Raw genomic sequence first — 26,832 nt, forward strand, 5'->3', positions numbered from 1 at the left:
AGTACAACTGACGACCCGACGCCACACCTTCAATTCTGCCAGTACCTCGTCTCCTACCTTCCAAACTTCACAGAAGCTCTTCCGCAAACCTTGCATATGGCTCTGAGCACTATGGGACTCAACTGCTGTGGTTATCAGTCCCCTAGAACTTAGAACTACTTAAACCTAACTAACCTAAGGACATCACACACATCCATGCCCGAGGCAGGATTCGAACCTGCGACCGTAGCAGTCCCACGGTTCCGGACTGCGCGCCTAGAACCGCGAGACCACCGCGGCCGGCCCAAACCTTGCAGAACTAGCACTCCTGGAAGAAAGGATATTGTGGATACAAGGGTTAACCACACAGCCTGGGGGATGCTTCCAGAATGAGATTTTCACTCTGCAGCGGAAACATCCCCCAGGCTGAGGTTAACTAATGCCTCCACAATATGCTTTCTTCCAGGAGTGCTAGTTCTGCAAGGTTCGCAAGAGAGCTTCTGTGAAGTTTGGAAGGGAAAAGACGAGGTACTGGCAGATGTGAAGCTGCGAGGACGGGCCCTGAGTCGTGCTTGGGTAGCTCAGGTGGTTGAGCGCTTTCCCGCGAAAGGTGAAGTTTCCGACAGTTATTTCTTTTTCCATTTCTTCAAATTTTTCATGTAGGTGTTTCGTCTCAGCTTCACTTCACTTCCTGCTTATTTCACTCCTAAGTTACTTGTATCTCTGTATTCCTGAATTTACCCGAAATTTTTTGTACTCCCTTCTTTCGTCAATCAGTTGAAGTAGATTTTTCTGCTACGCATGGTTTCTTCGCAGTTACCTTCCTTGCACTCCGAAGTGTTGAAATTTTGGTGACGGATTTGTTACGCAGGCGACATCACAACAACTTTCGGACACACTGAGCTTTCCAGACCCCGAGTCATTCTGCTTTCACTGCTTCCTTACTGACAACGCAATACTCCCTGCCTCCTTTTACACTGTCGGGCCCACATCTTGTGACAATCTAGTGACCAGTTCCAGATTACATATGGGTTAGGATTAGACAGTGTAAGTCAAAGGTCAGCATGGTCTGAGGTTAGCTATTGTTTATGCAGCTTCTACAAATAATTGTAACGTTGGTTTCAACTATTTGTCCCGAACGGAAATTAGTTAAGGGATACTGAAGCTAATAAGCTGCTCTTTCCTTTTACATAGTGAAGGGGTTGTGAACTCAAGCATGGAGGTAATTGGTAGTTAGTTGCAGTTAGTTGTATACCACTATCTACGTCCACATCCACACTCTGCAAACTATCGTACAAGTTATTAGGGTATCTTCTCGTTCCACTCACGTATGGAACACTGAAGAATCATTGTTTAAATACTCTGTGCCTACAGTAATTAATCTAATCTAGTTCTCACCGATTCCTATATACTCCTAGCTTCATCGTTTGAAGCCGGTTCTTGAAACTTCGTTAAGATGGCTGACTGGAGACAGTTTGCGTCTACATTCAAGTGTCTGGCAGTTCGGCTTCTTCACCATCTTCTTGACAATCTCCCACAGTTCAGATAAACTTGTGATTATTCGAACTGTCCTTCCTTGCATACGGCAATATCACCTATCGATCTTTTGCGACACGGGTCCCACCCACTCGTGCAATATTGCAGGATGGGCAGTACCATTGTTTTGTAAGCAATACGCTGTACAGGCTCGTTGCGTTTCCTTAGTACCCTACCAATGAACCAAAGTCTCCTACTTTCTTTATCTGCAACTGAGTCTATGTGGTCGTTCCGTTTTGTATCCTTACAAATTATTACATCCATGTATTCGTGTGGGTTGATCCCAGTTGTGATTCGATGATACTGTAGTCGAACAACAGAACATCTTTTTTTCTCGTTTTGTGAAATACACAATTTTATATTTCTCATCATTTTAACGTAAGAATTTAAAAGCACATTTCACTAGGGTAAAGACAGATACCGTCAACAGAAAAATGAAAGAGGTCTTTGGGGAAAAGATAACCACCTGTATGAATATCAAGAGTTCAGATGGCAAACCAGTCGTAAACAATGAAGGGAAAGCCGAAAGGTGAAAAGATTATGTAAAGAGTATATGCAAGGGAGATGAACTTGAAAACAATGTTATAGAAAGGGAAGAGGATGTGAAGGGAGATCTGATACTGCGAGAGGAATTTGACAGAGCACTGAAAGACCTAAGCGGAGACCAGGCCCCGGGGGGTAGACGATATTCCGTCATGACCACTGATAGCATTGGAAGAACTACCCATGACAAAATTTTTCCACCTGATGTGCAAAATGTATGAGGAAGGCGAAATACCTTCAGACGTTAAGAAAAATGTAATAAATGGGGTTCTAAAGAAAGTAGGTGGTGACAAGTGTGAAAATTATCGGATTATCAGTTTAATAAGCCATGGTTGCAAAATATTAACACGAATTTTTTACAGAAGAATGCAAAAACTGGTAGAAGCCAAACTCTGGGAAATCAGTTTGGATTTCGGAGAAATGTAGAAACACGCAAAGCGATACTAACCCCACGACTTACTTTAGAGGATAGGTAAAGAAAGGGTAAATCTACATTTATAGCATTTGGAGACTTAGCTCTTGACAATGTTGACTATAATATTTTCTTTGAAATTCTGAAGGTAGCAGCGGGAAAATACAGGGAGCGAAGAGATATTTACAACTTGTACAGAAACCAGATAGCAGTCAGTTATGAACTCGAGGGGCATGAAAGTATAGCAGTGTTTGAGAGGCGATTGAGACAGGGTTGTAGCCTATCCTAGATTTTATTCAGTCTATACATTAAGTAAGCAGTAAAATAAACCAAAGAAAAATTTGGAGTCGGAATTAAAGTTCAGGGAGAAGAAATAAGAACTTTGAGGTTTACAGACGATGTTGTAATTCTGTCAGAAAAGGACTTCAGAGAGCAATTCAGCGGAATGGACAGTGTCTTGAAAGGAGGATATGAGATGAACATCAACGAAAGTAAGACAAGGATAATGGAATGTAGTCGAATGAATTCAAGTGATGTTGAGGGAATTAGATTAGGAAATGAGACACTGGAAGTGGTAGATGGATTTTGCTATTTGGACAACAAAATAACTGATGATGGCCGAAGTAGAAAAGGTATAAAATGTAGACTGCCAATGGTAAGAAACGCGTTTCTGAAGAAAAGAGTTTTGTTAACTTGGAATACAGACTTAAGTGTTAGGAAGTCTTATTGAAGGTACTGGTCTGGAGTGTGGCCATGCATGGAAGTTATACGTGTACGATAAACAGTTTAAACAAGAAGAGAATAGAAGCTTTTGAAATGGGCTGCTACAGAAGAATAGTGAAGATTAGATTGTTAGAGCAAGTTTAGAAGATTCGGGGGGTACCGAAAAGAACTGATGAGGAAAAAAATTTGTGACACAACGTGATTAGAAGAAGAGAACGGTTAATAGGACACATTCTGAGAAATCAAGGGATCACGAGTTTAGTACTGGAAGGAAGTGTGTGTGGGAGGGGGTGAGGTAAAATTCGTAGGGGGAGACTAAAAGATGAAAAAAAAATATTCAAATGTGTGTGAAAGCTTATGGGACTTAACTGCTAAGATCATCAGTCCCTGAGCTTACACACTACTTAACCTAATTTATCCTAAGGACAAACACACACACACCCATGCCCGAAGGAGGACTCGAACCTCCGCCGGGACCAGCCGTACAGTCCACGACTGCAGCACCCTAGACCGCTGGGCTAATCCCGCGCGGCTAAAAGATGCATACAGTAAGCAGATTCGGAAGCGTATAGGTTGCAGCAGTTATTAGGGGAGAAAGAAGCTTGCACAGAATAAACATGAAGAGCTGCATCAAACCAAGCTTCGGACTGATGACCGTAATAACAAAAATATTTGCAACACAATGAAATCTTATCAAGATCTGTTCGACAGCTATTTTCAGACTGCACTTCACTTTAGATAACTGCAGTATCTGCGAAGAGTAGAAGTTACTATTAATACACTCCTGGAAATGGAAAAAAGAACACATTGACACCGGTATGTCAGACCCACCATACTTGCTCCGGACACTGCGAGAGGGCTGTACAAGCAATGATCACACGCACGGCACAGCGGACACACAAGGAACCGCGGTGTTGGCCGTCGAATGGCGCTAGCTGCGCAGCATTTGTGCACCGCCGCCGTCAGTGTCAGCCAGTTTGCCGTGGCATACGGAGCTCCATCGCAGTCTTCAACACTGGTAGCATGCCGCGACAGCGTGGACGTGAACCGTATGTGCAGTTGACGGACTTTGAGCGAGGGCGTATAGTGGGCATGCGGGAGGCCGGGTGGACGTACCGCCGAATTGCTCAACACGTGGGGCGTGAGGTCTCCACAGTACATCGATGTTGTCGCCAGTGGTCGGCGGAAGGTGCTCGTGCCCGTCGACCTGGGACCGGACCGCAGCGACGCACGGATGCACGCCAAGACCGTAGGATCCTACGCAGTGCCGTAGGGGACCGCACCGCCACTTCCCAGCAAATTAGGGACACTGTTGCTCCTGGGGTATCGGCGAGGACCATTCGCAACCGTCTCCATGAAGCTGGGCTACGGTCCCGCACACCGTTAGGCCGTCTTCCGCTCACGCCCCAACATCGTGCAGCCCGCCTCCAGTGGTGTCGCGACAGGCGTGAATGGAGGGACGAATGGAGACGTGTCGTCTTCAGCGATGAGAGTCGCTTCTACCTTGGTGCCAATGATGGTCGTATGCGTGTTTGGCGCCGTGCAGGTGAGCGCCACAATCAGGACTGCATACGACCGAGGCACACAGGGCCAACACCCGGCATCATGGTGTGGGGAGCGATCTCCTACACTGGCCGTACACCACTGGTGATCGTCGAGGGGACACTGAATAGTGCACGGTACATCCAAACCGTCATCGAACCCATCGTTCTACCATTCCTAGACCGGCAAGGGAACTTGCTGTTCCAACAGGACAATGCACGTCCGCATGTATCCCGTGCCACCCAACGTGCTCTAGAAGGTGAAAGTCAACTAGCCTGGCCAGCAAGATCTCCGGATCTGTCCCCCATTGAGCATGTTTGGGACTGGATGAAGCGTCGTCTCACGCGGTCTGCACGCCCAGCACGAACGCTGGTCCAACTGAGGCGCCAGGTGGAAATGGCATGGCAAGCCGTTCCACAGGACTACATCCAGCATCTCTACGATCGTCTCCATGGGAGAATAGCAGCCTGCATTGCTGCGAAAGGTGGATATACACTGTACTAGTGCCGACATTGTGCATGCTCTGTTGCCTGTGTCTATGTGCCTGTGGTTCTGTCAGTGTGATCATGTGATGTATCTGACCCCAGGAATGTGTCAATAAAGTTTCCCCTTCCTGGGACAATGAATTCACGGTGTTCTTATTTCAATTTCCAGAAGTGTATTTTCTTTAACATTCAGTATGAGTAGCAAGGCCCTAGCACACTTCCCCAGGGCACGATGGAAGTTACTTCTACATCTCTCGATGACTCGCCTTCCAAGATAGTACGCTGTGTATCCCCTGCCAAGGAATCCAACAGCTGGCGGCTGGCTTGTGTTCTCTCAGCTTCCGCAGAGAGCAGTCGTTGGCCGCTGCCCAGACAACAATATAGCGGATGGTCCCACGTCGTTTCGTGCACTCACTCCGCGGAACTCTTCAGAGAACCACAGCTAGCGGCCGGCTACAACAGTATCTCCCCCCCCCCCTTCCCCCGTCACCTCCGTCCTCACGGAGCGATTGTCGCAGATCGGCGGAGGGCCATTTTCGGGCCGTTCCCACGCCAGGCGGGCCCAGCTCTGTCACGCCGGATTTCAGAGACGCAGTCGCGTCCGCGATCTGAAAAGCTGTAACGGCTCCGCGGAGGGGCCCTCTTCCTTCCTACTGCTGCGGGCGAGGTCAGTCACCACCGAATGGCATCTGTGAACAGTAAAGTGTTAAAAATGGGAGGAGACAGTCACTTCAGCGAAGGCCTGTGTCCCGGATAGCGCAGTGGTTAACGCACCTGCCTAGAAAGCAGGAGGTCCCGGGTTCGAACCCCTCTCAAGTACAAATTCTCTCTCGTCGCCGCTGGTTCCGCTTAATGTCCCGCTGCAGCTGACAGCAGTGATCCCTCTTCAATTTACAAATAGTCCCAGTCTGATTGTTTGTCTTTTTATACATCACACTTTTACATATAAATGATGTAGTAGAAGCGTCGGATGCTCTTTAAGGTAATTCGCAGATGATGCAGTTGCCTATACCATGTAGCAACGCCAGAAGATAGTAAGAATTTGCAGAACGACCTGCAGAGAATTGGTGGATGGTGCAGACTCTGGCAGTTGACCCTGAAAGTGAATAAATGTAACATATTACGCATACATAGGAAAAGAAACTTCCTGGCAGATTAAAACTGTGTGTCGGACCGAGACTCAAACACGGGACCTTTGCCTTTCGTGGGCAAGTGCTCTACCATCTGAGCTACCCAAGCACGACTCACGACCTGTCCTCACAGCTTCAGTTCTGCCAGTACTACCATACAGCTACACTATTGATGACAAACAGCTGGAGACAGCGTCTGCCGTAAAATATCTAGGCGCATAGGCGCAACTATCCATAGCAACCTTAAGTGCAATGACCACATGAAACAGATGGTGGCAAAAGCAGATACCACACTCAGATTCATCGTAAGAATCTTAAGGAAAATTTAACTCATCCACGAAAGAAGTGGCAAACAAGGCGCCTGTTCGCCCGATTCTTGACTGCTGTTCATCTATCTGGGATCCCTATCAGGTAGGACTGACACAGAAGATAGATAAGCTTCAATGAAGAGCGGCGCATTTCGTCACTGGACCGTTTAGCTGGCGAGATAGCGTTACGGAGATGCTAAACAAACTCCACTGGCAGACGTTACAAGAGAGGCAATGTGCATCACGGAGAGATTTACTATTGAAATTTCGGGACAGCACGTTTCAGGAGGAGTCGGACAACATATTACTTCCCCCCACATACATGTCGCGTATTGACCACGAGGAGAAAATTCGAGAAATAATAGCCAATACAGAGGCTTACCGGCAATCATTCTTCCCACGCACTATTCGCGAGCGGAATGGGGTTGGAGGTATCAGACAGTGGTACCGAAAGTACCCTCTGCTACACACCATTAGGTGGCTTGCGGAGGATGATGTGGACGTAGATGTAGATTTCGATTTGCTTCTTCTAATGACGTGCTGATGTTCTGTGGCCCTGGAATTTCGCTGCGTGCTACGACAGCAGATAAGTACCTGCCAACCAACGAAAAACTGAACCACGATTGTTCGCGACTGGCTTGAAGGAACATTCTGCATAGTTCGAGCTAATGAGTAGGCTATCCAGATTCTTCTAGCTACTCCACCTGCTAAGCCTGTTACCTCTGGTCACTTTATCAGCATAGCTAATATACACTTACGTGATAGAAGTCATGAAATAACGATATGCACACTTACAGACGGCAGTAGTATCGAGTATGCAAGGCATAAAAGGGCAGTGCCTTGGCGGAGCTGTCATTTGTACTCAGGTAATTCATGTGAAAAGGTTTCCGACGTGATCATGGCCGCACGACAGGAATTAACAGATTTTGAACGGGGAATGGTAACTGGAGCTAGGCGCATCGGACATTCCATTTCGGAAATCGTTAGGGAACTCAATAAGCTAAGATCCACAAGAGTCTGCTGAGAATATGACATTCCAGAGATTACTTCTCACGACGGACAACACAGTGGACGGCGGCCTTCACTTAACGGCCGAGAGCAGCGGTTTTGCGTAGAGTTGTCACTACTAACCATCGAGTGTAATAACTGCAGAAATCAGTGTGACAGCAGGCAACAGACGCGAGTGCCTTTTGTAACAGCACATCGCCTGCAGCGCCTCTGCTGGACTCATGACCATTTCAATGAGCCCCAATTTCAGTTGGTAAGAGCTGATGGTAGGTTTCGAGATTGGCCCACACCTCACGATGCCGTAGATGCAAGTTGTCAAGAAGGCACTGGCAAGTTGGTGCTGGCACCGTAATTGTGTGGGCTGTGTTTAAATGGAATAGAGCTCATCCTCTGGTCCGACTTAAACGATCACTGACTGGAAATGGTTGGAGACCATTTGCACCCATTCATGGACTTCATGTTCCAAGACATGATGTAACGTCGCCGGATCACAATTGTTCGCGACTGGTTTGAAGAACATTCTGGACAGTTCGAGCTAATGATTAGGCTATCTCGGTTGCCCGACATGAATTCCATCTAACATTTGCGGGACATAATCGGGAAGTCAGCTCGTGCACAAAATCCTGCACCGCCAACACTTTCGCAGTCATGGACGGCTATAGAGGCAGTATGGCTCTGTATTTCTGTAGGAGAGTCCAATGAATTGTCGAGCCCATGCCACGTCGAACTGCTGCTTTATGGCCGCCAAAAGGAGCTCCAGCACGATATTAGGCTGTATCTTACGACTTTTGTCACCGCAGTGTATACATACTTGATACTTGATAACAGGTCAAATAACCACAAACCAGCTTCATTAGGACTTTGGCATGAGCGGCGGTGCAGGATTCCTGAATCTGCTCGCATACACTCATTCTCTGAGTATGGGATTACTTTGGCTTTCACTCTGATCAGCCCCTATCACCAAGGAAATCGTCTTTCTCTTTTCTAGTGCATATAACGTGGTACCGCGCCCGTCGTCTGCGTGATTTGGCGGATATATTTTCATTTTAACTTTTGTCTGGACGCCCTTCCTATTGTTGCACGCCCTCGTGTTGGTCGGGTTCGGTGTTGTCTGTAAATTTTATTCCGTGTGTTAACGCTCGTGTGTCGTATTTTCCGAAGCGGAGATTGGGAATCGGCCCAACATTTGCCTAAACGAGCTTGGAAATCTGTCCAGTTTTCTTTCATGAGAAATAATATAATTTTTGGAAGGAGCATCATATAGATGCTTTATTACAGTAATTGATTTGTTTAAGATTATATGAATGCAAGGTTCAAGAAGAAAATTACTTCACATGCTTTGATGACTGTCATAAACCGGCTAAGAAAAACTGTTAGATTCTTACTGATTAGTTAAAATACTTCATAGTAATTTCCTTTAGCATTTATTTTACCTCAACATTGCACAAATATGGCTCTCAACTTGCACGAAACTTTCTCCAGGTTAATTTGTGTAAAATTTACCTTACCCTTCTTCTGACATTTTTATGGCTTCTACTGTCCCATGAATCCTTAAAAAATCGTTAATTACTCAATATCACATGCTCTATTTTGTGTTTTTTCTGCTCTTTTACTTTTGGGGGGTCCTTCATATCGGTCATGTTCAAGGCAAGTTTACTAGGTTTGTGTTCGACGAATTACTAACGCGTGGTACAATGCAGTTCATAGTGATTTTCAGGAACTGTTGTACATGCAGATATTCAACCGCCAATTTCTTAGCTGTCCCACATGGCAGAGAATACTCTGAAAACCGTCTCAAAAAGATGTACAATTACAACTATGTCCCACATCAAATTGATACTTGGTTACGTTATTGCATAACATAATGAAGATGATACTTGATTATGTTTTTGCGTAACATTCGTTCCGAGAGCGTGTCAAACCAGTTTTGCGACTGGATCGAAAATTTCCTGATAGGGTGTCGCATGGCCCAGTTACAGGAGCGCTTTTGTTCAAGTTATAGCTTAATGACATAGCGGATAGTATTAACTGTAACCTCAGGTTTTTTATAGGTGGTTCAGTTATCTGTTAGTAAAGTCTGTCCATTGGAGAGTCAGTAACATCCCTTTATATCCCTCCGAAATACCAGCCTCGTGCAAAAACTGACAACTGGCCATTAATGTGGGGAAGTTTAGTATTGCACTCTTCACGAAGCGGAAATGGGTGGCATCCCTGAAGCTGAAATTTTTAATTTCTCAGGAGGATTCTACAAACATACCGTCGTTTGACCAGCGTACAGACTCCCACGTGGTACACATACGTTTGCTATTTGGAAAGTAAGGTCCGATTGGGCGTGAAATGTAAACCTCCGGGAAAATCCGATAAGGCTTTGCATAGATGTTTTGGGCAGGGTCTTCAGTACGCCCACCAATAGCGTCACGTCACTCTTTTCAATTCTGACAGCACAGTGAGCACGTAAAGATACCTAGAAAATAGTGTCGCCCGGTATGAGGACCTGGTGGTAGATTTCGCGTGATGTCATGCAGTCCACATAACATAACTGTCATGCGTTTCGTTCTTCACTACAATTCTCGACCATAGCCTGCAGGGGCAGTGAAGATGGTCCTCACGCATTTTCGATGGCAAGCGTTCGATTACCCACCACACAGCCCGTAATTTGTTGCCCATGAGTTTCATCTCTTCTCACATGAACCACTGGCAAAGATAACATTTTGGCACAGGCAATAAACTGTACACCAGCTAGAGAACTGGCGGAAAGCACCGGCGGCTGCCTTCTCTGACGAGGGCACTGGAAAGTTGGTACAACGCTACGGCAATTTTATGAGTCGGAGTGGCGACTAATTAGAAAGTAGGTGGAAGATGTATCTCACTGTTGCAAAAAAAAAAAAAAAAAAATTCTGATTTTCACTGCGGTTTCTGTTTCACGACCTTACTTTACGAATAGCCCTCGCAGAAACAGGCACTCCTGGTGTAAGGAAGCAACTAGAAAAGGTGAAAAGAAACAACTCGTCATGTCCGGATGGAATCCCATTTCGGTTTTACAGGGAGTACTCTACAGCGTTGGCTCCTTACTCACCTTGCATTTATCGGGAATCACTCTCCCAGCACAAAGTCCTAAGTGACTGGACGGGTGACGTAGTCTGCTGCTTGACACAGTCAAGTCGATAAAATAAGTAGGCGTAATGCGCAAAGCGATGTGAAATGAAGAATTTCAGGCACGTGTAGCTCATCTCTAAAGAAGACCACGTCTACGACATTAATGCGACCCATTCTTGAGTACTGCTAGAGTGTTTGGGATGTTCACCAAGTCAGATTAAAAGAAGACGTCGTAGCAGTTCAGAGGCGTGCTGCTAGATTTGTTACCGGTAGGTTCGATCAACACGCGAGTATTACGGAGATGCTTCATGAGCTCAAATGGATATTCCCACAGGGAGGACAACATATGGTGCAACTTAGAAAATGGCTCTGCGCACTATGGGACTTAACATCTGAGGTCATCAGTCCCCTAAAACTTAGAACTACTTAAACCTAACTAACCTAAGGACATCACACACATCCATGCCCGAGGCAGGATTCGAACCTGCGACCGTAGCGGTCCCGCGGTTCCAGAGTGAAGCGCCTAGAACCGCTCGGCCACACCGGCCGGCTACAGCTTAGAGAACCGGCAACTGAAGCTGACTTTAGGACTATTCTACTGTGCGTGCTTTTTGCATAAGGACCACGAAGACAGAATAAGAAAAACTGATGCTCTTACGGAGGCATATAGACCGTCGTTTTTTCTTTGCTCTGTGTCAGAGTGGAACAGGAAAGGAAGTCACTAGTATTGGCACGAGGTACCCTCAGCCATGAACCATACGATCGCTTACATAGTATGTATCTAGATGTAGATGGAGATCCTTTGCAGAGAGTATTAACTTTTCACAACGTCTTAAAAGCATTTGACGGTAACAAAGTGTAAAGGTATTAAGTGGCACGACAACATCGGCTCACTTGTAGGTGAGGTAATAGCAGGCTACGATTTCTTTGTACTTTAAAGGGAAACATCAGTTTGAGTAGGAAAGAGACTCCTTACAGAACAGCCTGTACTTTAATACCGCTCAAGGATTCTCAAAAACAAATCGGTCGGATTAGCAAGGTGTATCGAGAGAGTACAAAGAATGCGCAGTACGGGTAGTCACAGGCTAGCTCAGCTGGCGACGAGGGAGAATAACGGAAATGATGAAAAATATTCGATGGAAGACACTCGAAAAAAACACGCCAGAAATCATAGAGTTTCAAGAATTATCTTTCAGGAGAGAAACTACGAATACTCTAAACCATCTACACTCCTGGAAATGGAAAAAAGAACACATTGACACCGGTGTGTCAGACCCACCATACTTGCTCCTGACACTGCGAGAGGGCTGTACAAGCAAGGATCACACGCACGGCACAGCGGACACACCAGGAACCGCGGTGTTGGCCGTCGAATGGCGCTAGCTGCGCAGCATTTGTGTACCGCCGCCGTCAGTGTCAGCCAGTTTGCCGTGGCATACGGAGCTCCATCGCAGTCTTTAACACTGGTAGCATGCCGCGACAGCGTGTACGTGAACCGTATGTGCAGTTGACGGACTTTGAGCGAGGGCGTATAGTGGGCATGCGGGAGGCCGGGTGGACGTACCGCCGAATTGCTCAACACGTGGGGCGTGAGGTCTCCACAGTACATCGATGTTGTCGCCAGTGGTCGGCGGAAGGTGCACGTGCCCGTCGACCTGGGACAGGACCGCAGCGACGCACGGATGCACGCCAAGACCGTAGGATCCTACGCAGTGCCGTAGGGGACCGCACCGCCACTTCCCAGCAAATTAGGGACACTGTTGCTCCTGGGGTATCGGCGAGGACCATTCGCAACCGTCTTCATAAAGCTGGGCTACGGTCCCGCACACCGTTAGGCCGTCTTCCGCTCACGCCCCAACATCGTGCAGCCCGCCTCCAGTGGTGTCGCGACAGGCGTGAATGGAGGGACGAATGGAGACGTGTCGTCTTCAGCGATGAGAGTCGCTTCTGCCTTGGTGCCAATGATGGTCGTATGCGTGTTTGGCGCCGTGCAGGTGAGCGCCACAATCAGGACTGCATACGACCGAGGCACACAGGGCCAACACCCGGCATCATGGTGTGGGGAGCGATCTCCTACACTGGCCGTACACTACTGGTGATCGTCGAGGGGACACTGAATAGTGCACGGTACATCCAAACCGTCATCGAACCCATCGTTCTACCATTCCTAGCCCGGCAAGGGAACTTGCTGTTCCAACAGGACAATGCGCGTCCGCATGTATCCCGTGCCACCCAACGTGCTCTAGAAGGTGTAAGTCAACTACCCTGACCAGCAAGATCTCCGGATCTGTCCCCCATTGAGCATGTTTGGGACTGGATGAAGCGTCGTCTCACGCGGTCTGCACGTCCGGCACGAACGCTGGTCCAACTGAGGCGCCAGGTGGAAATGGCATGGCAAGCCGTTCCACAGGACTACATCCAGCATCTCTACGATCGTCTCCATGGGAGAATAGCAGCCTGCATTGCTGCGAAAGGTGGTTATACACTGTACTAGTGCCGACATTGTGCATGCTCTGTTGCCTGTGTCTATGTGCCTGTGGTTCTGTCAGTGTGATCATGTGATGTATCTGACCCCAGGAATGTGTCAATAAAGTTTCCCCTTCCTGGGACAATGAATTCACGGTGTTCTTATTTCAATTTCCAGGAGTGTATGTATCTGTCCCGTAGAGATAGAGGAAACAGAAGTAGGAAAATAAAAAAAATTATAAAACGATTCTTAAGTTTTAAAGTCCCATCGACGTCGTGCTCGTAGGTGATGGTGCGGAAGTACGGATTTGAGAAGGATGGGGAAGAATTTCGGTTCTGTCCCTTCAAAAGAACTATCACAGCACTTCCCCAAAGCGATTTAGAAAACCTAAGTGTCAACGGCGGCAGAAGAATTTCAATGGATATCCTCCTGAATGTGAACTCATGTAGTGGGGTAATGGTAGTGTCACCTCATATTGTTGGTTGCATACATCAGGGGCAGACATACATTCAGAGACAATGATGACGTCATGCCTTAACCTATTGTTATGTTTAATGTCAGCCCTTAACCTGCTGTTCTTCTATGCTACTTCATATCAAACTGATATCGAATTAATTATGCAAATTAATTAAATTCATCAATTAATTACCCTCACCCCATGATGACATCAGCAGTTTTCCCCAGCCAACATGTGGGTCCCTTTCTCCACCCCTCTATGAAATCCTGACCCCTCACCCAACTCCTGCCTCCCCCTTTCCTCTCCCCCCCCCCCCATCAACACAAGGGCACTTTTTGAATTTCATGTACCTTTGAAAGGCTTTCTTGCGCACTTTCTTTGTCACACCATTAACTGTTTGTTCTGTTACATGTCACCACTTTTGATATCAAATTAATTGACTAATTAATTCAACTAATCCAAAAAATTGGCTGGGATAGATCAATTGAGGGACCTCACCTCCCCTTAATCTATTGTGCCACTTTTGTTATTCTGTCATTGAATACAAGCTGCTTCTAGTAAGGTCTGAGTTATCTGAGTAGCCTGCCTCCCACTCTATCAAACTGACTGACTAATTAATTAAATCAATATCCCATTGTGTGGTACAGCTTTCCTGAGTGGAAACTGCCCCTTCTGGAAATACTGATTGATTGACGGAAATCAATTTCAGTGTGTGGAATACTGTTTATTTGTCAGGAAATTGATTGCAAAGTACGGAATATTTAAGCATTTGTGGTATTTTTTCCCTATCACATATGGAATGCCATCATGAAACACTCACCACACGTAATTGCATAGGTGAAGATCGCACTAAAAATATCTGGCAAGCACTCAGCTGCCCCATCCACTCCGGCGACCCAAGCTGGCCGAGTGGCATGCACGCACCGTACGCTGGAAGCCGCAGAAGTCCCAGGCTCACAGCACCACGCTGCACTGTGAGGGACTGTCAGCTGTCTACCATTAAGGGCACCTCTCCTAGTATTAGCGCACGGACCCCACAGAGACTGTGGATCAATAATCAAATTACACGATGCATACTTAGCAGCCAGTGAGCTCCACTGCCCATGACAGCAGATTCAAGCTCCTTTTTTTATGGCCATCTGGCTGCCAGGTCACCCCGCAGCTGCGGTCCCCTTTGTTCACAATGGCGTTCTTTCCTGGGGAATTCGTACATCAAGTGGCTACTTCTGGTTGCAGTACCAGCTCCTCAGACTAGTAGACCAAGTTGTCACAGAATAGTGCACTCGTATTGACCTAAATATTATAATTTGGAAACCACAGTAACATCTCTTTTGTCCTGAACAAAGTAGTGGATACCTGGTAAATCCCCAGCTGTGGATATCTCGGAAATATTCCATTTGCGCTATTCCCAATCTATCGTATTGATAGACTAATTAATAAAATCGATACCCTCGGTGTGGAACTGTTTTTTTTTTGCTTCCTGTTGCTAGATACTACGGCTGACATTTTTGGCGGGAAATTCGATCCCTCATCTGCCCAGTTTAGAAACCCTACTCTTCCACCTATTGGTGGATCCTGGTATAGTTAGGTCGTTTTGTGGGAAATCCATTAAGTTGGAGGTTGCTGAAAATGGTACTGAGAATTTCAAATTTCATCTCAGTTGTGCTGTTCTTACACGATTTGCTGGAGACAGGGCAAGGGTTTGACTGGAGTGTGCTCACAATACCACTATTGGAAACAACAAATTGATCAATCAGGAATGTGATATTCTGATCACAAACCTAGTGGTAAATATACATCTTTCGTGAAATTTTTCTTGAATTAAAACTGATGAGAGGCACCCACATGCCTTGCTCATACTGTGGCATCAAGCAGTCAGGCCTGCAGGATGAGTGGTCTGCCAAGCGAGTGGATTCTTTCTTAATTTATCGAGTAACATGAACTCTCGTATCTTACTATTTAGTTACAAATTATCCTCCTGTATGAATAATACGCAACGGAAACGCATATCTGACTATCAGTGATTTACAGAACTCTGACTGTACACTACGCATTGGCAATACCACATTTTCTTTTTGTCTTTTATTTAACGGCTTTTATTAACACGTGGCCACCCCACTGAATATGAATGGCGCACACATTATAAATTCGGGACATTATGGCAACATACAATTTGAAGGAAAAGTCTACCAACCTTTTTCTTTTCACTATCTTATTTATTCCTAAACACACAAATTCTATAACCTACAACAATATCACATGAGAAATTCCGCCCAGTGGGCATGGCTTTACACTAGTGAATCTCTATATTATGGTCTCGTAATTTGTTTAACGCTACAGTGCACTTTCTGGATAGGATGGTGGATCTTTTATTATACCTCACACTTCGACTCTCACAATCATCATCACGAAACTTTCCTCCAGACCGAGCGGTACCGAAAGAACATGCATAACCCGCCAATCTTTTGAAACTACCTTGCTACTCTCCCATGCAAACCACACATACCCAAATTACATGACATACACCACACAACAATATGAAATAATACACAAAGAATGGTTACAACATTATCACTTTCAGCTTCACCACTTCAATCAATATTTATCCCAGTTTCACACGACACTGCCCCACTTTGTAATTCTACTTTCCTACTGTGAACTCCGGAGATAAATGCACGTCTTCCTGTGCAATGCATGCCAAGTGGCGTTGCTGGATAGACGGCCGACTCACCTTGATTCTCTCTCAGAGTTTAAATCTAGCGTCACACGGAATCATATCATGCAGTTTAATATTAAGCACACACGCGAGTCCTCAACTGATACCATGGACGAGTACTTCTCTTTATCCTTTGTCTCATACACAGATTGAGGCTCATACAGTACTCACCACGTGGAAGTACTCGTCTCTAATTTCAAGACCTGCACACGCCATTTCTTAAATATTTCAACTTATGATACACACGCTATTTCTTAAATATTTCAACTTATTGTACACACGCTAGTAATTCAGCTTAACTTAAGCACACGGAAGTATCTCAACTTATAGCTACACGTGGTTTCATTGTGACCGTTGGCCACTTCCGAAGATTACTACAATCCCCTTAATATTACCTGCCTGACATTTAATTCTCCCCACAAAAGTTCCTGAGATAGAGAAATTATTAATTCAAACTACTCTTAAATATTCCACATGCATACCATGCCTCCACTCTTTCGTCATTACGGAGCACAACAAAAACAGGTCTTAACAGCAGAAGATCCAGCGGCAGAGTGCTGAAATGCGGCCGTTCTCTGGGTCCTCTCCCATCTCTGTCGAGGTGGGGGAAACACCTTGGTACCCTATTGGTCAGCCACATTTCAGGCCTCAAAGCTCTGGTAAATTTCATGTCTTTGGTCCAACCAAAGGTGGCCAAAGGATAGACTCAAAGATGATCATATATTCACATTCACTATCTGTGGTTAGCAGACGACCATACATTCATTCATTTCACAGATCTCACCAAACTGGATGTAGGGATTTACTTTGTGGGAGTGCACATGTGATCAATTAAATAAATAAATTGTCATTCTTTCCCACACTGGTATCCGGCTTCGCTGTATTAATTGAAATTGAGTTACTTTACAAAAAAAAATGTGTTGTTCTGACAAGAATAATGAAGTATTTTGTACCTATTTTCAATGTTGGGCAGTACTGTACCCTTTCACCACCGGCTACCCATGCAGAAAAAAATGGCACGGTACTATCCTTGCAATGCGAGGGTAGTTCCGAACATTTTTTTTAAGAAAACCGTATTAAAACAAATGTAGCAAGTCATCAAAATACCCAGGAGGAGACCTTAGCCCCTGGTGACCTCAAATTGACGACCAAATGTTGTTACTTTACCAAATTATTGACAGTTGTTGCATTATTGTACTCTCCACAATCCGGAGTAACGTACACATACAAATTTATAACAATCCACATGACAAATAAAACATCACATCATAGAAATAAAAAAAATAATGGTGAGATAAAAATTTGCTTAGTTACTGGGACCTTCGTTATTTTTATGAGTAATCCAAACTTCACTAATTCTATGACAAATAATAAAAAAAATACTAATTGTACTCATGAAATTTTAAATAGTTCACCGTCCAAACACAGAGCAAGTAATCTGACATTCATAAATTGCGTTGTAATAGTCTTTACACGGCAATGTCTAAATACAAAACAAAATCAACACAAGAAAAAATTTCGTACACTAGTTACACGTAGAATGTCAGGCTCCATACCATTACTCTAAAATATACCTCAAACCTACAGAGAAATAAAACTGAGAAGAAAAACAATGAAATATACCACAAGTTACATACTGGTTACGTAATATCGTTCGTCTAAGACATCATGTCATACCTCATTAACTATCATCACCTAAGCAATTGCCACAACTACTCGACAGTGAGTTTAACCTTATCCTTATCCACCAGTACAAATACCTGCTGCTGAGCCAGTCAGTCGATCAACTTTGATCAATACACGCAGTAAATAGTTTAGCAATAAGTGCTTGAATCCACCTGTAGCTCTCTTATCCTAATCTACTGCTCATTTCTCTGTTGTCACACATTTGGACAACAAGAACTTGCATTTCGACTAGCCTTCGTTACACTTTAATGTGAAATATCACCACTGTGATAATAAAATAAGTGGCTTCAGTCAACACACCAACAAGATCATTACTGTCCACGACATCAAAATGCATCAGTTAATTCCGATATTTGTTGTGCAATGCAAACTCTTCTCCCCTGTGACAACCTTACTGATCAATGGTACAAGAGCCGCTACGTTAGTATTACGCCACTGGCTAATAATTAAAGCATCATTGTACCAAATATTCTAATAAACATGCTACGTGAACTTGATAACCCAGAACAAACCAAAAAACAAACACTAACTATTCTAAACACAAATGTTAATGAAATACAGTTACACTTGCTGTCCCTTCAGGAATGAAACATATGAAAAAAACATTTACACAATTACAAATACATTATTCCCTATCTTGCGAGTCACACAGAAACATTTCATTCTGTGATTTTCTTGGGGTCAAAAAGTTGTTGATAGTTTTCCTAGAAACACTGTCTCGGTGTCAAAGCTCTCCCATGGTTACCCGGACGAAAGTCTTTAAGTCACTCAATTCGGCATTTTGAACACGCACTGAACAGTAAACTGTATCTCACATTAAACACAAATGTCATAGTCACACTCAGAGTACCATCCACACGAATCTGTTCGTCCAAAAATGGCCCTTCAACTACTATTACCCACGGTTCTGTCCTTTCAGTTCATGGTGTAATTAAAAGTCGTAAGTTCCAACAAACAGCACTTATTCCCGCACCAATTCAAGAAATGTCTCCTACTACAAGTGCAAATGTCAATGTCCCACTCTAGTTTCTTGCGTTCATACAATAATTAGTCACCAAACGACAACTGTCCTCTTCAAGAATACCAAGCGTCCCACATGCAATTCACAAAGCACACTTAACAAGTCACTGCCAAAAGTTTATGGATCCCACCGTTCAGTAGTCAAGACAAAACAAAACGATCGTCCTGTCTGCTAAAGACAAAATCTTTTCCACCACTCACAACGTGGAAACACCAGTCCTTCACTTTCCACCTTATGGAGACATACGAGCAGTCATCTTGTTTCACGGCTCCACAGTCCAGTACTAGTTAATAGCTGCTGGTAAAAAAAATGACCGCCGGGCTCTGCCGCGCGTCGTCCATTCTGCCGTGGCGCCGCTGCGCGCGCCGTTGAGCAGAAGAAACCACCCGCTGTTGCCTCCGCGGGATACTTTCCCCAGTCGTAAGGGTGGCGGAACTTATGAATGGCCAGTGGTACGTGTGTGTCGCCCCAGGCCGTTGACCTGCTGTAGCGGGCGCGTGGAGTGTACCTCGACCGGCAGCGGAGTGGGGAGTGCCGCGGCTCTGTCGCCCGTCGCCATGGCAACGTCAGCTCGGCCCGCTAGCGGTATGGGCGTTACGACACCCAATCATTCAGAGCCTTCCGTGCATCTCGCAACATTACAGACAAAAGGATATTCTTACATTATTTAAATACTCATTGATTACATGTATGATCTATTAGATACATTGGTAATAAAAGAATCTTTGTTCTAAAAAACATAAAATTATACACCCTAGTTTTCTACACATACAACATCAACATTTATCCCTTTTCTATATACAGCCCACACTTGTGCTATTGATTGTACCTGTCGTCCATCATACAAAACATGAAGGTGTAAAATAAAAAACAAAAGGAATAAGAAACAATCTATACAACTCATAATTACAATATAAAATAGTAGACTACTCTAACACCTATCACAGTGAAAATATTAGAAACTGTTTATTCTAAAACTACAATATACAGTGAACCTTTGTGCTTGTGACAGACTGAAATTAATACCACTTTAACGTGTTCTAACAAAAAATAAGAAATAATCTACACAGCTCACAGTTACCTACCACATGTTGTTAAATAGTAAACTACTTTAACATCCTAACACAATATACATTTTAGAAACTCGTGACTCTAAATCTACAACATACAATGCACCTTTGTGCTTGTGACAGACTGAAATCAGTATCTCTTTACATATTTTACATTTTATTATATATAACAACATTTCTAGGACATGTATGAACCATCCACATGATGTCAGATCCTGACCTGCCATCGAGGTTCATCCCAATCAAACAATACATAATAATGTTTTTAGTTACAGATCGGTAGCATCCCCTTTACAGGAGTGTGCGCATTGATCACACTACTCTACGACTCTCACTCACCAGACATCACATTTTCCTTCTCATTCAATCCATTAATACACTAACAGAATAGGTATAGAAGTCAGATAACCTTAAAACCACCACACTCACGACAACATACCATACCTTTGCTCCCTTATACTCATAACACCATCACACTCACGACAACATACCATACCTTTGCTCCCTTATACTCAACCACATAACACATGAAGCTGTTTCGGAGATAGCTTTCCAGTCTCCGAATTCGTCCTTTCACTCTGGCACCTCTCTCCATCGGCTTACCTCCGCATTCGCTTTACCCATTAATCATTCTGCTAAACACCAACTTAGAATTGCGACATTTCATCTAAGAACAAAAAATACACAAATTATTTAACCTGCAAAATAACTGTACACATTCTTGGTACCGTTTTGATTAGTTATACTGGTACCAGGCTTCAACAACAACAAAAATATTATTTTTGCCAAATCGCAAATGTTATGCTAAGAATTAGATCTACACTTATATTACATCTTACGTCAGTATTCCACAACGTTCACCATCTGGATCTCATACTCCCTTTATGTCCTTTCACATTGTGCAGTTGTCCTCATCTCTTCATTCGTATTTCGGCTCTCCGTCCGTCCATTACTCCATCATTTCCTGGTCTTCCTTCGCCATTGGCGTCAATCTCTATTGCAGCATACACAGGCCTCTCTGTAACATACATCTAAGACATCTCCACATTATTCAATTCTACTCACCTTTATTTACCACTGTTTCATCACGTCGAATCTCTCTTTATTAATCACATTGCTTCACGTCGCTTCTCTCCTTATATATCACCTTTATCCATTACTATTTATCACGTCGCTTCTCTATCTACCATCTTTATCCACTCATTAATCATCACGTCGTTTCTGCTTGATCCTTATTCATATGACAAAAAATACGTACATACACCACTCTGTCGACTCCTGTTCATGACTCATTCGACCAGTCTATTCCGTCATACTTCCTGACATCCCGCCTGAAAATTCTTATGTTCGATTTGACCCTGCACAACGTTACACACCACAAATAAATACACTGACTATCTACCATAAATCGCCTACTTTAGATCTATCCTTAACTCTTCCATAATTTTATGTTAGAAATGTGATGAAGCCCACGAGATTGTTTTCCCTTGATCGTCTCAATCAGTACAGCATTTTCATGGACAATCCGCCTCACTCTGAATGGTCCACTATACACAGTAAAGAATTTGCTAGTTAGGAATCTAAGCTTACATGAAAATTAAATGTGCGCAGAGAATATACAAGCTGGGAGAAATGGGCAGCCCAAGTGTTAGAAACTTAGGTCCTAGTGGCCTCTTTCACTAACACCAGATTCCGAACAACCATACACAGCACTTCATTATAACTGTCACCACGACAATGACATCAGATGGCATCTAATTTAAAAACTTCGATCACAATGTTGACTTTTTACATTACGCGTTAAGTACCTGCAATAGTCAAATCACACTAATTATACTGGACTCCTTGGCATTATTACATAACATTTTAGCAACTGGTTTCTTTGAGGAAACAGTCCTTTTACTTTACTGTTCGAAATAAAAATTTGCAAATTTTGCTCTGAGAGACCAGCCTAACAAATGCCATTACTGGTGTTTTATTCTCTGATCAGAAGTATGATATTTGCATTCCTACATATTAGTAGAGTATGTCTGCTACATAGACAATTTTCAGTGCCAGCTGCACGTGTTTTAAGGCAAGATATTAAGGGCTGATATGTTGGATTAGTTTCTCCTATCCATCAATCTATTACGACACGAAAGAAATGCATGGATTCCATGCTCTCCTGTCATTCTCATAGTTTCTGCCGTTCCTATCCTCAACTCTGTCTGACCTATGAGTCATGTCGCCGTTCACACTGTTGCTCTCATTACCCAGTTCCTGTAAGAAGTGCTGAAATGACGCGGAATCGTCTAAGCCTCCGCCTGCTATCACTATATCTCTGCGCAATCTCACTGGCAACTTCGTTATACGGATCCTAATGAACTCCGCAGGTTCGTATGGCACATCCAAATCCCTATTTCGTCTCAGCATTTTCTGACAGCACGACACTGAATCCCTTATACCACCTTCGTTACGATTTGGCATCATCAATATGCTTAGCGTAACCTGGTCCTGCTTTCTTTTCGGCCAGAATTCATTTAAATAGCTACTACAGTCTTTAATGTCTTCCTGCATTTTCGCTCTAGCCTCGTCCCTCAAATGGTTATACACAAACTTCGTTTTGAGGAGCAGTCCCCACGATGAAGGTAATGAATCTTGAAATTGAGACAGCCACAGGCATGGACGTTGATAATTATCAGGATCCGGAAAGCAAGTGTACGTTTGTACCGACACGAAGTGCCTCCTACATTCTTCTTCTGCATTTATGTTTTCCGACCTTGGACTATACCCAGTTGGGTTTGCCACCTGTTTTATCCAACACAGCCGTTCTTCCAACTCTCTGAGTTCGTCTTCCTCTTTCTGCCTATTTTCGTTTTCTGAATTTATCTCACTCTCCCTCTGCAGTCTACCTGGTGGTGTTTCACCTTCGCTTCTGCACGCTAATTGCAACTGTGCTAGTTCTTCCCTATGTTTCCTATTTGTTTCTAATTGTGCCTCTTTAAACTGTAATAGTGATTGTATCTCCTCCTGGTCGGCATAAACCTCTCGCTGCGTACTGTCAGAGCCCGTTTCGCCTCTTATACTGATCTTTTCTACATCTGCGCTAATCGTATTCATTCTGGTCACTACCTCCGCAACTTCGTCCCTGTGTTTATTTAGCGCCATTTCCTGCCGTGTGACTTGAGCTTCCACGCTGTCTAATGCCCCTGTTTTATCTGCAAGTAAGTCCTCCACTATCTCTTTGATTCGCTCATCCGGCCACACGCCCCTCTGTTCTGTAATATCGCTCTCTATTGCACTTATTCGTACCTCCAAATTACTGGTTTTTTCTTTCACGGCATCACAAACTTGCTTCACCGCACCCAGATTCTTCTCCCCCTCATCTATCCGATTATTAACTGTGGACAGACGCTCATCGATAACTGTGTGTAGCTTCCTCATTGCCTCTTTATTTCCCTTATCCATTGCCTCCAATTTTTCCTTAGTTGCTTCAAATCTTTCCTTATTCTCCCTATCTCTCTCCCTATCTCTTTCCTTATTCTCCCTATCTCTCTCCTTATTATCTCTATCAAATCTTTCCTTATTCTCCCTATCTCTCTCCTTATTATCTCTATCCATAGCTTCTAATCTTTCATCCATCCTCTGTAAAAACTGCAGTAGCACACTGTCATTTGCTGCCGTCGACGCGCTCACCTCGTTCGCCTGGGAAACGGTAGCTTCGCTAAGGGTAGCTTCACTTTCACTGAATACCTGACCTAGTCCCGAGCCCGCGTCGTCAGGAAAAGCCCGCGTTTGTGGACAAAGCCCGCCGCATAAAGGATCCCCTTGCAGCGGTCCACCGAACAATTCAACCCCTTTCGAGTGTTTGTCTTTCTCGCTCGTTAACCCATGGTCAACAGCTACTTCCTGCTGCACTGCTACGTTCGCCCTAGAATCACTATTCTCCATGGTGGCTACGCTTTTCGACTGCGACCTAGTTACTACCGACATTACGCAAAAAAAATTATACCACGATCTTCCAGCCTTGGACTATATAACAATTGATTACATAAAAAAATAAAAGATCCTCACCAATCCAGAAAGAAATTGCAAACAGAAAAAAAATTTACTTCTTAGCACTATCACAATACATTCCATAAAAAAATCTTAACAGCAAAATATCCTGGAAAAAATATCCTGGTAAAAAAATATCCTGGCAGGGTCGAAATTATGAGAGGCACCCACATGCCTTGCTCATACTGTGGCATCAAGCAGTCAGGCCTGCAAGATGAGTGGTCTGCCAAGCGAGTGGATTCTTTCTTAATTTATCGAGTAACATGAACTCTCGTATCTTACTATTTAGTTACAAATTATCCTCCTGTATGAATAATACGCAACGGAAACGCATATCTGACTATCAGTGATTTACAGAACTCTGACTGTACACTACGCATTGGCAATACCACATTTTCTTTTCGTCTTTTATTTAACGGCTTTTATTAACACGTGGCCACCCCACTGAATATGAATGGCGCACACATTATAAATTCGGGACATTATGGCAACATACAATTTGAAGGAAAAGTCTACCAATCTTTTTCTTTTCACTATCTTATTTATTCCTAAACACACAAATTCTATAACCTACAACAATATCACATGAGAAATTCCGCCCAGTGGGCATGGCTTTACACTAGTGAATCTCTATATTATGGTCTCGTAATTTGTTTAACGCTACAGTGCACTTTCTGGATAGGATGGTGGATCTTTTATTATACCTCACACTTCGACTCTCACAATCATCATCACGAAACTTTCCTCCAGACCGAGCGGTACCGAAAGAACATGCATAACCCGCCAATCTTTTGAAACTACCTTGCTACTCTCCCATGCAAACCACACATACCCAAATTACATGACATACACCACACAACAATATGAAATACTACACAAAGAATGGTTACAACATTATCACTTTCAGCTTCACCACTTCAATCAATATTTATCCCAGTTTCACACGACACTGCCCCACTTTGTAATTCTACTTTCCTACTGTGAACTCCGGAGATAAATGCACGTCTTCCTGTGCAATGCATGCCAAGTGGCGTTGCTGGATAGACGGCCGACTCACCTTGATTCTCTCTCAGAGTTTAAATCTAGCGTCACACGGAATCATATCATGCAGTTTAATATTAAGCACACACGCAAGTCCTCAACTGATACCATGGACGAGTACTTCTCTTTATCCTTTGTCTCATACACAGATTGAGGCTCACACAGTACTCACCACGTGGAAGTACTCGTCTCTAATTTCAAGTCCTGCACACGCCATTTCTTAAATATTTCAACTTATGATACACACGCTATTTCTTAAATATTTCAACTTATTGTACACACGCTAGTAATTCAGCTTAACTTAAGCACACGGAAGTATCTCAACTTATAGCTACACGTGGTTTTATTGTGACCGTTGGCCACTTCCGAAGATTACTACAATCCCCTTAATATTACCTGCCTGACATTTAATTCTCCCCACAAAAGTTCCTGAGATAGAGAAATTATTAATTCAAACTACTCTTAAATATTCCACATGCATACCATGCCTCCACTCTTTCGTCATTACGGAGCACAACAAAAACAGGTCTTAACAGCAGAAGATCCAGCGGCAGAGTGCTGAAATGCGGCCGTTCTCTGGGTCCTCTCCCATCTCTGTCGAGGTGGGGGAAACACCTTGGTACCCTATTGGTCAGCCACATTTCAGGCCTCAAAGCTCTGGTAAATTTCATGTCTTTGGTCCCACCAAAGGTGGCCAAAGGATCGACTCAAAGATGATCATATATTCACATTCACTATCTGTGGTTAGCAGATGACCATACATTCATTCATTTCAAGATCTCACCAAACTGGATGTAGGGATTTACTTTGTGGGAGTGCACATGTGATCAATTAAATAAATAAATTGTCATTCTTTCCCACACTGGTATCCGGCTTCGCTGTATTAATTGAAATTGAGTTACTTTACAAAAAAAAAATGTGTTGTTCTGACAAGAATAATGAAGTATTTTGTACCTATTTTCAATGTCGGGCGGTACTGTACCCTTTCACTGAAACCAAGCCGCATTATAACGGTACAACAACTTAGGGAGACAATAGACCGACACGAATTGATTATTAGAACTAGATTTTCGAAAACATTGTTGGTACACAGATAGACCGACGTCGTATTTCATGTCAGACGAAGCATGATTTCATTTATCAGCTGACGTTAATTCGCAGAAACCAGGTACTGGATGGCGAGAAATCCTCACGAGATAGTCGAGCGAAAAGAGCAGGTTCTTCTGACAAGAAGGAGCTATGTCCCACACTTCAGACGTTTTACTCAATTGCGTCCACGCCGCTTTCACAAACGAACGAGTTGTGAGCAGTGGATTATTGCTTCCGCGTTTCCCAGGAGCGCAACTTCAAGTTTTTTTGTTTTTCTTTGGAGCTGCCTAAAGGTGACAGTTAACGCATTGATGAAAAAATGGTTCAAATGGCTCTGAGCACTATGAGACCTAACATCTGAGGTCATCAGTCCCCTAGAACTTAGAACTACTTAAACCTAACTAACCTAAGCACATCACACACATCCATGCCCGAGGCAGGATTCGAATCTGCGACCGTAGCAGTCGCGCGGTTCCGGACTGACGCGC

Source organism: Schistocerca nitens, chromosome 7 (genome assembly GCF_023898315.1).
Source record: "Schistocerca nitens isolate TAMUIC-IGC-003100 chromosome 7, iqSchNite1.1, whole genome shotgun sequence".
NCBI classification, from domain to species: Eukaryota; Metazoa; Arthropoda; class Insecta; order Orthoptera; family Acrididae; genus Schistocerca; species Schistocerca nitens.